Here is a 14155-nt window from a genome sequence, read left to right on the forward strand (position 1 = left end):
GATGGAGTCCTGGAATCATTTGACCTAAAGTCAGATGATATTTGCGAATCATGCTTTCTTGGAAAAATGACAAAGTCTCCCTTCACTGGTTCTTGTGAGAGAGGTGAAGGTTTGTTGGATCTCGTACACACGGATGTGTGTGGACCCTTCAAACATGCGACAAGGGATGCTAATCGTTATTATTTGAATTTTAGTGATGATTACAGTAGATATGGATATGTCTACTTAATCAAGCATAAGTCAGAGACTTTTGAAAGGTTTAAAGAGTTTAAACAGGAAGTCGAGAATCAATTGGGCAGGAACATTAAGATGTTTCGATCCGATCGAGGTGGTTAGTATCTTAGTTCAGAGTTCCTCGACTATCTTAAGGAATGTGGGATTGTCTCACAATTGACACCTCCCAGGACACCGCAGTTGAATGGTATAGCTGTCACACCCCGCTAAAGCGGAAACACAAGGCGTGGCAGTACAAAGGGTTTCATAGCAAAAGTTTAAAGACAACACCAACCATAGTATTAAAAATCATTACAAATTTACAATGGGTTTGAACAACTTTTAAAATAAATTACAATGTAAATTGAAATACAACACATGCGAATGCTCCTAAAAGTGAAGTGTCCCTAAGTGCCACTTACTCGATGATTCCTGAAAAAGCATGTAAAACGAGCGTCAACTATAAAAATAGTTGGTGAGTACTCACAAGTTTAACAAAATAATATTGGTTCATGAATTGAAATCAAATTTTTGATAAAAGTTTCCAATAATAAAAGTATATTGTTAAAAGGATTAAATAAGTTTGTAAAAACAAAGTTCTTTGTCATCATGAGAGATAAAGTATGTTGCCCGAATAGGATGCAACATTCATATTCTCATGGAAGATAAAGTTCGTTACTCAAACGAGTAAACAAGTTTCATTGCTAAAATGAGCAATCAATTTTGTTGCTACAATGAGCAAACAATTTCATTGCTAAAACATGTATATGAGTTTTCAGTAGTAAAAGTTCGTTGTTGTAATGAGAAACAAAGTTGATTGCTATAAATGATAAACGGGTTTATTGCCATAATAAATAACAAGTTTGTTGCTAAAATAAGTATACAAGTTTCATTGCTAAAAATAAGTATACAAGTGTCGTTGCTAACATGAGAATACAAGTTTCGTATGTGCATAAAGATTCGTATGTGCATCAAGTTTCCATTCATGAGTTCACAACCCAAGCCTAATAACCGAATCGTGCCGTATTGACTATTATGTGTATCACAAACATAGTGTAAAAATGGTAAAATGCACTCAAGCGAATCGTGCGAGTGAGGAGTTATCTACCTCCTGATAGCGTTATCCATAATAACCATAGGCTCAAAAGAGTTAATGAGTTGTGTCTAGAGATTCCAGGGACTTAACCGCGATACAGTCCTCATGAATTAAAGTAACATACACATACATACGAAATATAGCAACCAAGTTTCATGCAAGTCAAAATAAATACAACGAACATAAAAATAGTTTAGGACATGCTTTTCCACCCCAAAACGTTTAAAAATCAAAAATAGGGGAGTGCGTGAATACTCACAATGCATTGAGATGATGCAAATGGTGCCTTGACCTACGCTTCACTCGTACCACTATCATTTTCCTACAATAATGATATTCGCTAGTGAGTCTCTAATCGAAATCTAACACTAGTATACTTACTACTACAATAGAATTATGCCAATAGTGTGTTAAAATTTAATATTGATAAGTTACAAACATTTTTCTGTGAAAATTTAATTTCAATGAATCAATTGTTATATAGCAATTTAAGTGGAAATTTCCCATTATTGAAATGCTAATATTTATCATTTTAAAAGATGTTCCAATGATTAAATATTCAAACACTAAATTAATTTAGTTCTAAAATTTCCCAAAGTTTGGATTTTAGTTTTAATTGAAGTCAAAGACCTCAAGATTAATTTTCTTGAATTTTTGATTTGTCGGACTATTTTTCACGATTTTAGTTTCTTGAATAACTATAAAATCATGAAAAATACTATACAATTAATAAAATTTACCAAACTTCAGATTTTGCTTCTAACTACATTGAGAGACTTCCAGATAAATTTTCATGGATTATAGATATGGATAACCATTTTTCTTATATTTAATTCTCTAAATAGATACAAATTCATGAAAAATATAAATCAGCTTATAAAATACTGCAAACTTTTTATAGTAATGTAATTACACATAATTAAGCTGGGAAAAATATTAAAATGAATTTATAAACTGTTTAACCGAATTGTATGATTTTTGAGCATTTATTCTAATAAAAATTAAAATAAATAAGAAATAGTTTCCAAAATTGCCCAAAGTTTTCATAACACATTTATTATACATGTAGAAGCTGTGAAAAATATAAAAGTTATTTTTCAATTAGTCTTTCTATTTTTCTTTGTTTTATCCTCTTAAATAATCATTAATTGGAGAATAATTATTAAACAGTTAAAGTAAATTACCAAAAACTTTTTACACTTCATTTACTGAGTAAATAATCTGGGAAAAATACCAAGTGTGGTTTTTATATACTGAAATCCGATTTTGTGTATTTAAGTGTATTTAATTTTAGAAAATAGGAGACAAATAGTATACAGAAGAGAAAAATCATAAAATTTTTTATGTAGCATCCTAATGTACTACAATGTGTTCTGGTAATTTTTCATGAATTTTGGAAGGGTAAAACTATTTTTCCTGTTTTTAGTCAATTATAAACACAAAAATCATGGAAAAATAGATATACATTGTGAAAAATTCCCAAAATATTTTTCTGACTCTTAAATACAAGCTAAAATCTGCGAAAAATAAGAAATAATATTTTCACTTTCCCTAAAGTTGTTTTATGATTTATTAGAACTAAATAAAAAGAAAATTAAAAACCATACTAAACAGTAACAAAAGTCATTGAAACTTCATGGGAGATGTTTATCAACTTAAATAATCATCGAAGAATTTTTCCCAGAATTCATTTACTAGTGTAAGTATTTTATATGATTTAATACTCTATTTTCTTATTATATTCATATAAAAATAAAGAAAATATATATTGAGCTGAAAATTTCCAGAATGCAACTTCAAACAATTTAATAACAATGAAAAATTGTTTTCTTATTTTTGATGTAGAAAAACATGCCTAAAGGCTGAAACAATTATAGAGACAACTTGATTCTTGTGAATTTTGGTAAAAATTATTGATGTTACTTTGAGAATTTTTGCAACATGTTTCAAAAGCTTTTGAATCAAGATATTTTTATACCTCTTAATACATGATGTTAAGTGCTCAAATAAATTTTTCCTTGATTTTTAGTGATGAATAAGATCTTTGAACATGCAATACAAAACTAGTATTCACAAAAACGTGCTGATTGAGTAACGGTTTTGTAAAAATTGCTAAAAATCGAAATATTTGAATTTTCTAGAGAGGTCAGATGGGTCTGAAAGCTAACTCAAAATATTATATTTCAGAAAAAGAATCACGAATTTTGGTTAAGAAATGAGTGAGATATGACAGTTTAAAGTCAGGTAAAGAAATCTGGCAGATTGCATGCATGATGATTGGTTAGAAAAGTGAGTTTTCATCATTTCCTTGAGTAAATCTTTTGAAATAATTTTAATATATCATGATAAATTCATATTTTAGTCATGTTTCCAGAGATCAAAAGATTAAAACTTATCAAAATGTATACATGCATTTATGAACAAAATTTTGTTTCTCAAAAACTCTTAACTTGAGTTTGATGTTTTAGTCCTTAAAATCGATTTTTGCACTAAGATCATGAACATGCAACCTTGTTTATCATACATGCATGGTGTTAGAACACATCCATGATGTTCTAAAAACCATTTTAACAAAAAGAAAACAAGTTTGAAGAAGATGAAGAAGTAGAAGTCGGTTTTTGAAGTAAAATGCACATGCATAGCTTAAATCATTGTTGTGGATCTTCAAGAGATGTATGTTCTTTACCTTAAATTTATTTGTGGCTTGAAAAACCCTTATGAATCTCCATAATTTCGTGGTTAAGAGGCTGTGGTTGTGGTGTTTGGAGAAAAAAAAATAGAGAGTAGGTAGAGAGAGTTTTCTAGATAGAGAAAGAAGAGAGATGTGTGTGTTGGAGAGTGAGAGTGTGAGAGAGATATATGGGAAGAGAGGGGTCAGAAATTTTGAGTATAATAACCCTTTCTCATTCATTTTGTTTTATAAAATTTAAGTTATTTTATAAAATATCTAAATTTTATATAAAATGTGCACTAAAATCAAGTTTTTATTCATGAAACCTTGATTTTTGACTTATAAATTAAGAATCAATGTTAATGACTTAAATTTTTATTTTTCTTGATTATATTTCCCTGAATTTAATTGTTTTAAGATAATATTATAAGTTTCATAACTATTTTTATAGAATTCTTGATGTCAAATTTTATAAAATTTAGGTTTTAGGGCTTTTAGGGTTTTGGAGTTTAATAAACTTTGAATATCGAAATAAATTGAATATTTGAGACTTCAAATTATCTTATGGTATTATAACTCTTTTATAGTTATAAATAATGTTTGTAATTTATTTTTATCGGTCTATTGGCATTCTATGTAGTGATTCCAAGATTCAAGCGAAATTGAGGAATCAAGTATACTAGTCCTAGTCTTCAACTTTGACTTAAGTTTCTATGAGACTTTGAACTAACTTCTACTTCTAGGTCAAGTGCATGATGTGTGTATATGATTCATGAAATGTTGTTCGAGTCAAAGAGTAACCCGAATATGGATAGTCACTACAGTTAAGTAGTTGTAGAATTCACATACCAATGTGAAATCCAAGCACATTATCCATTGTCTCTATCTGTTTCCAAGATTCTACTAGGTTATAACTTAGCTGCTAGTTACTAAGTCTAATATGTGTAGTGCCTATATGTGTAACTAAGTTTATTCAAATCTAGAACTAACTCGAATTTTGACGGTTGTCACAATAGCTGAGAGGCGTAATCGAACCTTGTTGGATATGGTTCATTCCATGATGAGTCGAGCTTCACTACCAATCTCATTTTGGGGGTATGCCTTAGAGACTGCTGCCCATATCCTTAATCTAGTCCCTACAAAGAAAGTTGCCAAAACTCCTCATGAGATGTGGACTGGTAAAGTACCCAAACTAGACCACATCAAGATTTGGGGTTGCGAGGTTTCGTGAGACGCGAGTCTCATGATAAGCTCGAACCTCGAAATGAGAGGTGTATTTTCATCGGATACCCACAGAAATCCTTTGGTTACCTCTTCTACATACCTAGTGAGAATGTGGTCTTTGTAGCTAGGAGGGATGTCTTTCAAGAAAGAGAGTTCATAAGCCAAGGAAATAGTGGGAGGCAAGTTGACCTTGAAGAAATTCAAGAGTCAAGTGGTGAAGGAACATCAAACCCTAGAACTCAACATAAGGAGGAAACTCCTTTTGAGCCAATTGACGAGTCTGTACCTCTGAGGCGTTCCACGATAGTTAGGAATGCACCTGAGCATTACTATGGATTCCATATTACTGCGGAAGGTGATACACTTATTAGTGATGAGACATTAGTAGGGCTGGATGAACCTAACAGTTACGCAGAAGCCATGGTAGGCCCTGAGTCAGCCAAGTGGAAAGAGGCAATGGACAGCGAGATACAGTACATGTATGACAATCAAGTTTGGAACTTGGTTGAGAATGTACCAGGTAGTAAGACTGTAGGGTGCAAATGGATCTTCAAGAAGAAGACCGACATGGATGGTAATGTACACACTTATAAGGCATGACTAGTTGCAAAGGGCTTCTCTCAAACTCCGGGAGTTGATTATGAAGAGACCTTTTCTACAGTAACCAAGATTAAGTCTATTAGGGTTATGTTAGCCATAGCTGCATTTCATGACTATGAAATATGGCAAATGGATGTCAAAACCGCTTTCCTTAATGGAAAGTTGGCTGAGGATGTTTACATGAGTTAGCTAGAGGGTTTTGTCAATACAGAGTACCCTAATAGAGTGTGTAAGCTTGAGAAATCCATTTATGGATTAAAGCAAGCACCTCGCAGATGGAATCTTTGCTTTGAAGAGAAAGTCAAAGAGTTTGGCTTTTCTAGGAGTGAAGATGAATCTTGTGTATATGTCAAGGCTAATGGGAGTATAGTTAGCTTTTTGGTATTGTATGTGGATGACATACTACTCATAGGAAATGACATCCCAACTCTACAGGAAGTTAAGTCCTGGCTTGGGAAGTGTTTCTCTATGAAGGACCTAGGAGAAGCTGCATATATTCTAGGGATAAGGATCTTGAAAGACTGGAGTAAAAGACTAATTGGACTTAGTCAGAGTACCTACTTGGATAAGGTGTTGAAGAGATTCAACATGCAGTACTCCAAGAAATGAGAGTTACCTATTCAATGTAATGCCAGATTGAGTAAGACTCAAAGCCCGAGTACTGAGGCTGAGATAGCAGAAATGAGTCGAGTACCTTATGCTTCGGATGTAGGATCGATCATGTATGCTATAACGTGTACTCGACCTGATATAGCCTTTGCTTTGAGCATGGTTAGCAGGTATCAGGGGAACCCTGGCAAGGCTCACTAGACAGCGCTAAAGAATATCCTCAAGTACCTACGGAGGACTAAGGACTGGGTCCTTACCCTCGGTGGGAGTGATGACTTGAGAGTTGTAAGGTATAGTGATGCCGGCTTCCAGACTGATAGGGTCCTTACCCTCGGTGGGAGTGATGACTTGAGAGTTGTAAGGTATAGTGATGCCGGCTTCCAGACTGATAGCGATAATTTCCACTCTCAGTCAGGTTGGGTCTTTACCTTAAACGGAGGAGCAATCACTAGGAAGAGTTCCAAGCAGGAGACAGTGGTTGATTCCACTTGTGAATCAGAGTATATAGCAACGAGCGAGGCAGCAAAAGAGGAAATATGGCTGAAGAACTTCATTGGAGACCTTGGGGTTGTACCAGCTATAAAGGAGCCTATGGAAATTTTTTGTGATAGTGAAAGTGCTATTGCCTTAACTAAAGAACCAAGGGATCACGGGAGATCCAGACACATCGACAGAAAATATCACTTTATTAGACATCGCATAGAAGAAGGAATCCTCGTAGCAAAGAGGGTATCATCAGATGAGAACCCAGCAGATCCCCTCACGAAGGGACTGAGTTGGGTTAAGCATCTTCAGCATGCTCGGAGCATAGGGCTAAAGGATGATATTAGTTTTAGTAGTTAGATAACTTTGGAAATTTGTAAAGTGTAATTGACATTTGATGATGAATAAAAGTTGTGTTTATTTATGTGTAAAGTGTTGCTATCTTCTGTCAATCGTTTACTAGAATTTCTTTTGCATGTTTTGACTTCCAAAATATTATGTTTTGTTTTACATATTATTCAAAATTTCCATAGTCGGTCATATGTTGGAAGTAGATATGAACTAAGACTGTGAAGTTGGTTGTAGGTGTCAAGTTTTAGGACAACACTTCATGAGTACTCATAAGTTCTGAGTATTGGAATCAACCCACGCTCACTGGTATCACTTCATGGAATTTATCTCGAGTGATCATGAGATGGTAATATCATATAAGTCTTCAAACCTAGACATATAACTTGTTGCCTATGAGTTGGTTATGCATTGATCGTACGAAAATGCATTGGTAACTCGATGTTATAAAATGTGCTTTTGTGTATAATTCGACAAGTAGTAGAACAAGCATATGAGTCGAAGTTTATCTGTTCCTTCTTGGATTAGAAGCTGATATTTGGGCCTCTCGATGATTTTGTTTTGACCTATGTACCGAACCCGGTCAGAACTAAGTTGATGTGTTCAATTAATTTCTTTGTCAACCAAATCAGAAATCGGGAAACAAACTGCTGGACAAAAAGAAATACATTGTTCCATGTATTTGTCCGGCTAATATCTAGAACAGAGGATTATATGATCACTTATCTTAAATGGTGTATCATCATCTTCTCAGTTCCGTGAGACCTTGAAAGAGCTACGATTGTCGATCGATTCCCGAATTCATACTTGCAGTTATAGTTATTAGACGTATCCAAGTGGGAGACTGTTGGATAAGGTGTCTAAGTTGATAACTATTTCTGGTATGTACTTGACCCGACCCGACATGGTCCATTTGGGTTGCGTGGCACCATGCATTGAATAAACTAAATGAGAGAAATAATACTTATGGTTTATTAATATATTATTTGTTTTGATATATTAATAATATTATTTAATTAGTTTGATCAAGAATTAATTTAGAATTAATTAAGTGATCAAAAGATAACTAATTAAATATATGGGTTGATTATGTAAATCATCCATAACTTATATAGTGGGCTAAGAGGCTCCATGGATTATCAAGTTGGGTTCCACCCATAGGATACTCCATGGATGCTCCATGGAGTTAATCCATGGATCATGGAAAAGAAGAGTCATGTTACATTAGGGTTTTACCTAATGAAACACACTATATAATCCATGTGACATCTCCTAAAATCCGCTACACATGTATACTTGAGGGCTAGAGCCAATTTTTTGAGTGTTATACTTTCTCTCTAAGTTTACTCCATAGCATTTGGTGTTGTGTGAAGCATTTGAGGCATCACACTTGGGGTGCTAGGCTCACAAGGTTTCAAGGAATGAAAATGTTCCCCATGTATGCTAGATAGGATCATGAACCTTGGAAATCAATTTTACATGAATCTTAGACAAACATAGATCCAAGGTTTATTAGGGTTGCATGTACACTTAGGAAGTGTTAGAATGTTCAAAACCCATCAATTATCACATCAGAACTCCTAATATTTACTAGCATTGAATTTATTTGAAACAAATGGTTGTTTAGTGTTAAGGTGTACCCTACATAAATATCCTAGGTTGATTCGGTTTTCCCCTTTAACCATCTCCACCGTGAAGGCTTCGTTTAGCTCTACTATCGAGTGAGATGCAAGAGAAAGGTTTGTTACGTGGGAACTTACCAGTAACAACCGTCAGATCTTGGACTGCTTCGCCTCGACCCAAGGTCAGGACCCCTCCTGATCCTTCTGCTCCTTGATTGTTAGCCTTGGGCCAAATGCGCCTGAAGTGACCGATTCCTCCACACCCATAGTAGGTGTGATTGGTCTCATCATTGGTGTTATTGTTAAGGTTGTTGTGGTTGTTGTTGTTTTTGTTTGGCTGACGATTTTGTTGTGGATAAGTTCTATAGTATTTGGTGGTGTGATTCTTTCGATTGCATTTCTTACAATGCAACTCCCGGCAGGCTCCCTTATGATGGAAATTGCACTAGTTTCATTTTGGAAGGCTTCCAACATATGGTCTCGCTGATGTTGGTGTAATAGGGGTCATGGTCGCATGAACAACAACAACATGTTGCTTCTTTGAGGACCCTTGAGTGGGCTGTCCCTTTCTCTTACTTCCAAACTTCCACTTCCTGCTCTTAAGCTTGGGGTTTGGAGCGCCTTGATAAGCTGTCACTTGTTGGTTTCCATGCTCGTTCCTTCAGCTGGAGTTGTTGATGCTATTTCCACCTCCATTGGTGTTGTTTGCGTTGATTTGTGCCATAGCATCGGTTACTGCTGCCATTACAGCAGCTTGGAATGTAGCAGAGTCCATCTGCAGGCGCGGTGTCTCATGGGTGTGCTTGTTATTTTTATGGGATGACATTTTCCTACTGCATGTTAATAATCCAGATTGTAAGTAATGATCGTCATTCCTGGTTGTACTCTATAAATTTTGCATCTTGTTAATAATCCATCTACCTCCCTATGATGTATTTACGGTAGTAGGTAATCACAAATTTGGCATGATCGTTACATCCATCCTTAGGTATATGGGTCGTTTCAGTTTCGACATCCTTAAGTATCTAGCGGTTTCAACGGTTCGGTTGTGCATATAATTGAATTTATGTAGTAACATGAAATAAAGATAGCACATAATTGTTTCATTGGTAAGTACCATATTAGTACACGAAAGAGAGTCATATCGGATAGTAGGGGGAAAAAGAAAAGGTTGATCCTAATTGTGGCAGAAAGTGTCTGGTGGTGGTGCTGATGAAGTGGATGCACCCTGAAGATGAGCTGCTTGTCGCTCGGTGTCTCGTAGTCGTGCCTCCCAAACTAACTGCCTCGTTTGGGAGTCACGATCACTTCCTCAGTTTGTTTCTCAGTTCTCTCAACAGCAGCCCGCATTTGGTCCATTTGCTTGTGGGTGTCCTGAGTTTGGTTGCCAACGTCTCGGGTGCGCCGGACCATGACTGGCAGGGACCGGTTAGGTGGTCCTCTATGACTAAGATCTAAGAGACCTCGGTTCCTATCGTAGTGTGGTCATATCCCCTGCTGGTGACTCCATCTCCAAATATCGTGTGCCCAGGGGGGCATGGGGCCACCGGATTCTGCATCCGAGTCATCATCATCATTGCCCTCGGCTCTTCCTCTTCGAGGTCCACTATTGACTCGGCGGGTCCATCTGTAAGTTCTACTTTGTGTTCCTCCTCTGGTTCTTCCTCTAAGTCGAGCCACCCTGCTATTCCCTGACTAGGGAGATAGGGGTTTCCTGGCTAATGATGCCCGTATATAGTGTATTGCACAAAGGGGTATAAATACTAGAAACAAATAGTACACCGAATACTCCTATTGTATTTTAATTTTGTTTAGGTTTGGTTCTATAAGCCCTTTGAACAATTAGGTGGTAAGTTTTTGATTCATTGTCCATCACGATTACTCCCGAACATATGTTGGTCGTATTTTGAATGAATGTAGTTGATCAGGCTATATTTACCCCTAATACGACTACATAACTGCCCGAGTTTAATAGCGATGTTCAAATCATCCAAAGACTTTTACTGTTCTTGTTTTGTTATTACTCTAAAATGCACACAAAGGTATGTATTTTAATTATTATGTTCAGAGTTGTTTAGTCCCATTGTATTTATAGTTGCATATCCTGTGTGATTAGATATGCTAGTTCACTATAAACAATGCTCTGATACCAATCTGTCACACCCCCGAACCAGACGGTAGAAACGTCCGGGGGATTGAGTGTGACTTCCTTGTTGTAGTATCATTATAGAGTATATAATTGAAACATAACATCATCATCATCCCACATGTAATATAACAACATTCATTGTTTACATCGAGTATTGTATTTGAATATTACATGCCAAAATAGTAAGAGTATGATGAAACAAAATATACCACGATATCCATTAATCTGTTTCGTTCATCCTGCTTCAACGGTTTCCTGAGAATATAAGTTATTTTGAAAATGTCAACATATATAATGTTGGTGAGTTCATAAGCATGTTTGTGAAAATGATTTGTATAACTTTGAAACCACCATAAAATCCGATATTTTCTGCAAACCGTTTAGTATGTTTCTGTTAGATCTTGTATTAATGCATGCATGTTTTTTTTATTTGACTAAAAGGGGTAAAGAGAATGTAGAGGGAATGTAATGAGCATGTAAAGAGAATGTTCCCAGACAACCCGACGTTGTCTGTTAAAGAGAAAGCTGTCATACCAACCCCCGAGGTTGAGTACCAGTACGAGAATGTTTCCGAGTAATCCAAGAGAAAAGAGAACGGTCTTCCGTAAACTTCATAACGTTAATTCCTCTAAGTGAGTCGTCATAACCATACTAAATAATGACAATTTCGCTTGTCTTGACGTTGTTGGACGCCAGTTTTGATTTTTTTGATTATAAGGTTTTCGTTACCCTAGACTGAGTTAGTCTAACTGTAGCGAACAACTCAGGTGTGGGGTGTCATCCCCGTATAGATCTATACACAAATCCCCGCTCTCCCTTCAAGAGACTCTGGTTATAACTACAGGCTATGATCGTACACTTAATAGGTGCCAACCGACAAAACTCACTAGATCCTTAATCGAATTTATGCGAAGAAAAGTCTACACTCATTCTAGGCCCAATGAACCATGTAAGTGAACCACTAAGGCATCACTAAACATGTAAATCATTTCAAGGCCCAATTGGAATAAGATTATATAACATGGGCCCGAAATATATATGAAAGGAAAACTAAGGCCCATTTCACTTGTAAGGTATTTATAGGCCAAAATAGCACACAAATAGTATCCAAGGTCCGTCGCACATGTTAATGGGTCAATGAGGCCCAATAAACATATAAATAGTATACAGGACCTATCACACATAAAAATGGGCCACTAAGGCCCAATAACCTAGAAAATGATCAAACTAAATCCGTTTGTTGGTTTATCATTGGTTTTGGCTCAAGTATTCTCTAAAATAGCATAAAAGCCCGCTTTTTGTAAAAATGACGTTCTTGGCCCAATAAGCCAAAAATTTACAATTAAAGCCCAATTTTTGTAAGAATAACACTTTAGTCTCCCTTTTGTTCACAACTTGTGTTGATGACTCGTTTGTGGTAAAAATAATATTTTAAACCCATTTTTGTCAAAAATATTATCTTTGGCTTGATTTTTGTGAAAACACACATTTTTCTAGTTTTGGGCTTTTCTGACCTAGTTGTTGGAAAATTCGTAGAAAAATCATCGTAAGTCGAAATTTGGATCCGTAAATTCTGGTAGTTTGGAAATTTTGTCTAGTTTGTTCAAAATATTTCTCATAATTTTTAATGGCCTCTAACAAGTGTGAAATTGCTCACCTTCATAGGCTGGTCCGAAATTATTTCAAATCTGATAGGCAATTTTGTAAAATTCGCCAAAAATTGTAGACAAATTGTATGAAAATGTGAGAGTAGTCATTTTAAAGGTAGAAATCTGAAATTTTAGCATGTAAAACAGTTTTGAAAAATGTTATCATTTAGGTGGTCAAAACGGTTCAAGATTGGGCCAAAACGTTCCTGTGAAAGGATGATTTTTGAGTTAGGTTTATAGATCTTGGAACACAACACTCATTTTTACTATTTTGAGTTTATAAATCTCAGATCTACTAGTTTACATGTATTATATGAGATAACAAATAATTTTCTCAAGGTTTTCATGTAGATCCAAATGATAAACCTAATATTCTTAACATATTTTTAGATTTATGAAGCAAATAACACATAACCACCAAATAGATCATGAAAAACACACATATTCATGCATACACACATAGATCTACACAAAACAACTTGTATTCTCTCCTAAAACAAAGTAAAAATCGAAAATAGGGGGTATGAACTCACCTTGGGATGATGGATCGGTTTTGATGAAGATGTGGAAGAAGATTTTTGATTCTAGCAAGCTTTCTTGAGTAGATCTTGGACTTAGATGGTTCTAAGAACATGATCCACAAGAATATGGGTATAAGAGGAGATTATTGAAGAGATCAAGAGTTGAATCACAGATCTAAGTGAGAACTTACCAAAGTTGATGATCTTGAAGAAGAATTTCTTGAAGTATACTCTAATTCTCAAAAATTTAGAGGAGAGTGTAGGAGTGTTCTTGTGAGCTTTCCTTAAGAGATTTGTAAGCAAAATAAGTGTGTGGTGGTGATTTTTGGCTCTATGACCGAATTTAAGAAGAATAGGAGGGAGTGAGAGAGAGTCTTGCCTAGAATAATGTGATTTACATTGTTGTATGGTGGTGTTTTGTGCATGGATTACTATAATGCAACATTGAGATGTCAAGGCTTCCATCCCCTTATTATCCCTCTTATTATTATTATTATTATTATTATTATTATTATTATTATTATTTGGACCGAGAATGAGTAAGGAGAAAGGAAATGAGAGGGTTTGGGCCCCCTTTTTTGTCTTAGTTCGAGTTTATGAGGCCCACAATAAATATTTTTTGGCCCATTGGGCCGTTAAGATGGTTCATGGCCCATTAGAGTCAAGGAAATGGAGTTTATGGCCCACCTTGGCCCAATAGGGATAACATAAATTATTTTAGGTCCACAAAGCCCAATATGTTAAGTTTTATGAATGTGGGTTCATTTAGAACTCAATTAGGGTTTTAGGCCCAAAATAGTTCAAGTTGAAGGTTTATTGGTCCATTAGGCCCAATAAGAGAATCCTAGTACATATTGAACTTGAACCGCGATGTTTAGGGTTTTCAACTCATAGATGAACATGTGAGATGTATTGTAATAGGTTTTGACCTTCATTCAAGAGTTTGGATTCAAATGGATGACGTTGATTG

Source organism: Lactuca sativa, chromosome 2, assembly GCF_002870075.4.
Source record: "Lactuca sativa cultivar Salinas chromosome 2, Lsat_Salinas_v11, whole genome shotgun sequence".
NCBI classification, from domain to species: domain Eukaryota; kingdom Viridiplantae; phylum Streptophyta; class Magnoliopsida; order Asterales; family Asteraceae; genus Lactuca; species Lactuca sativa.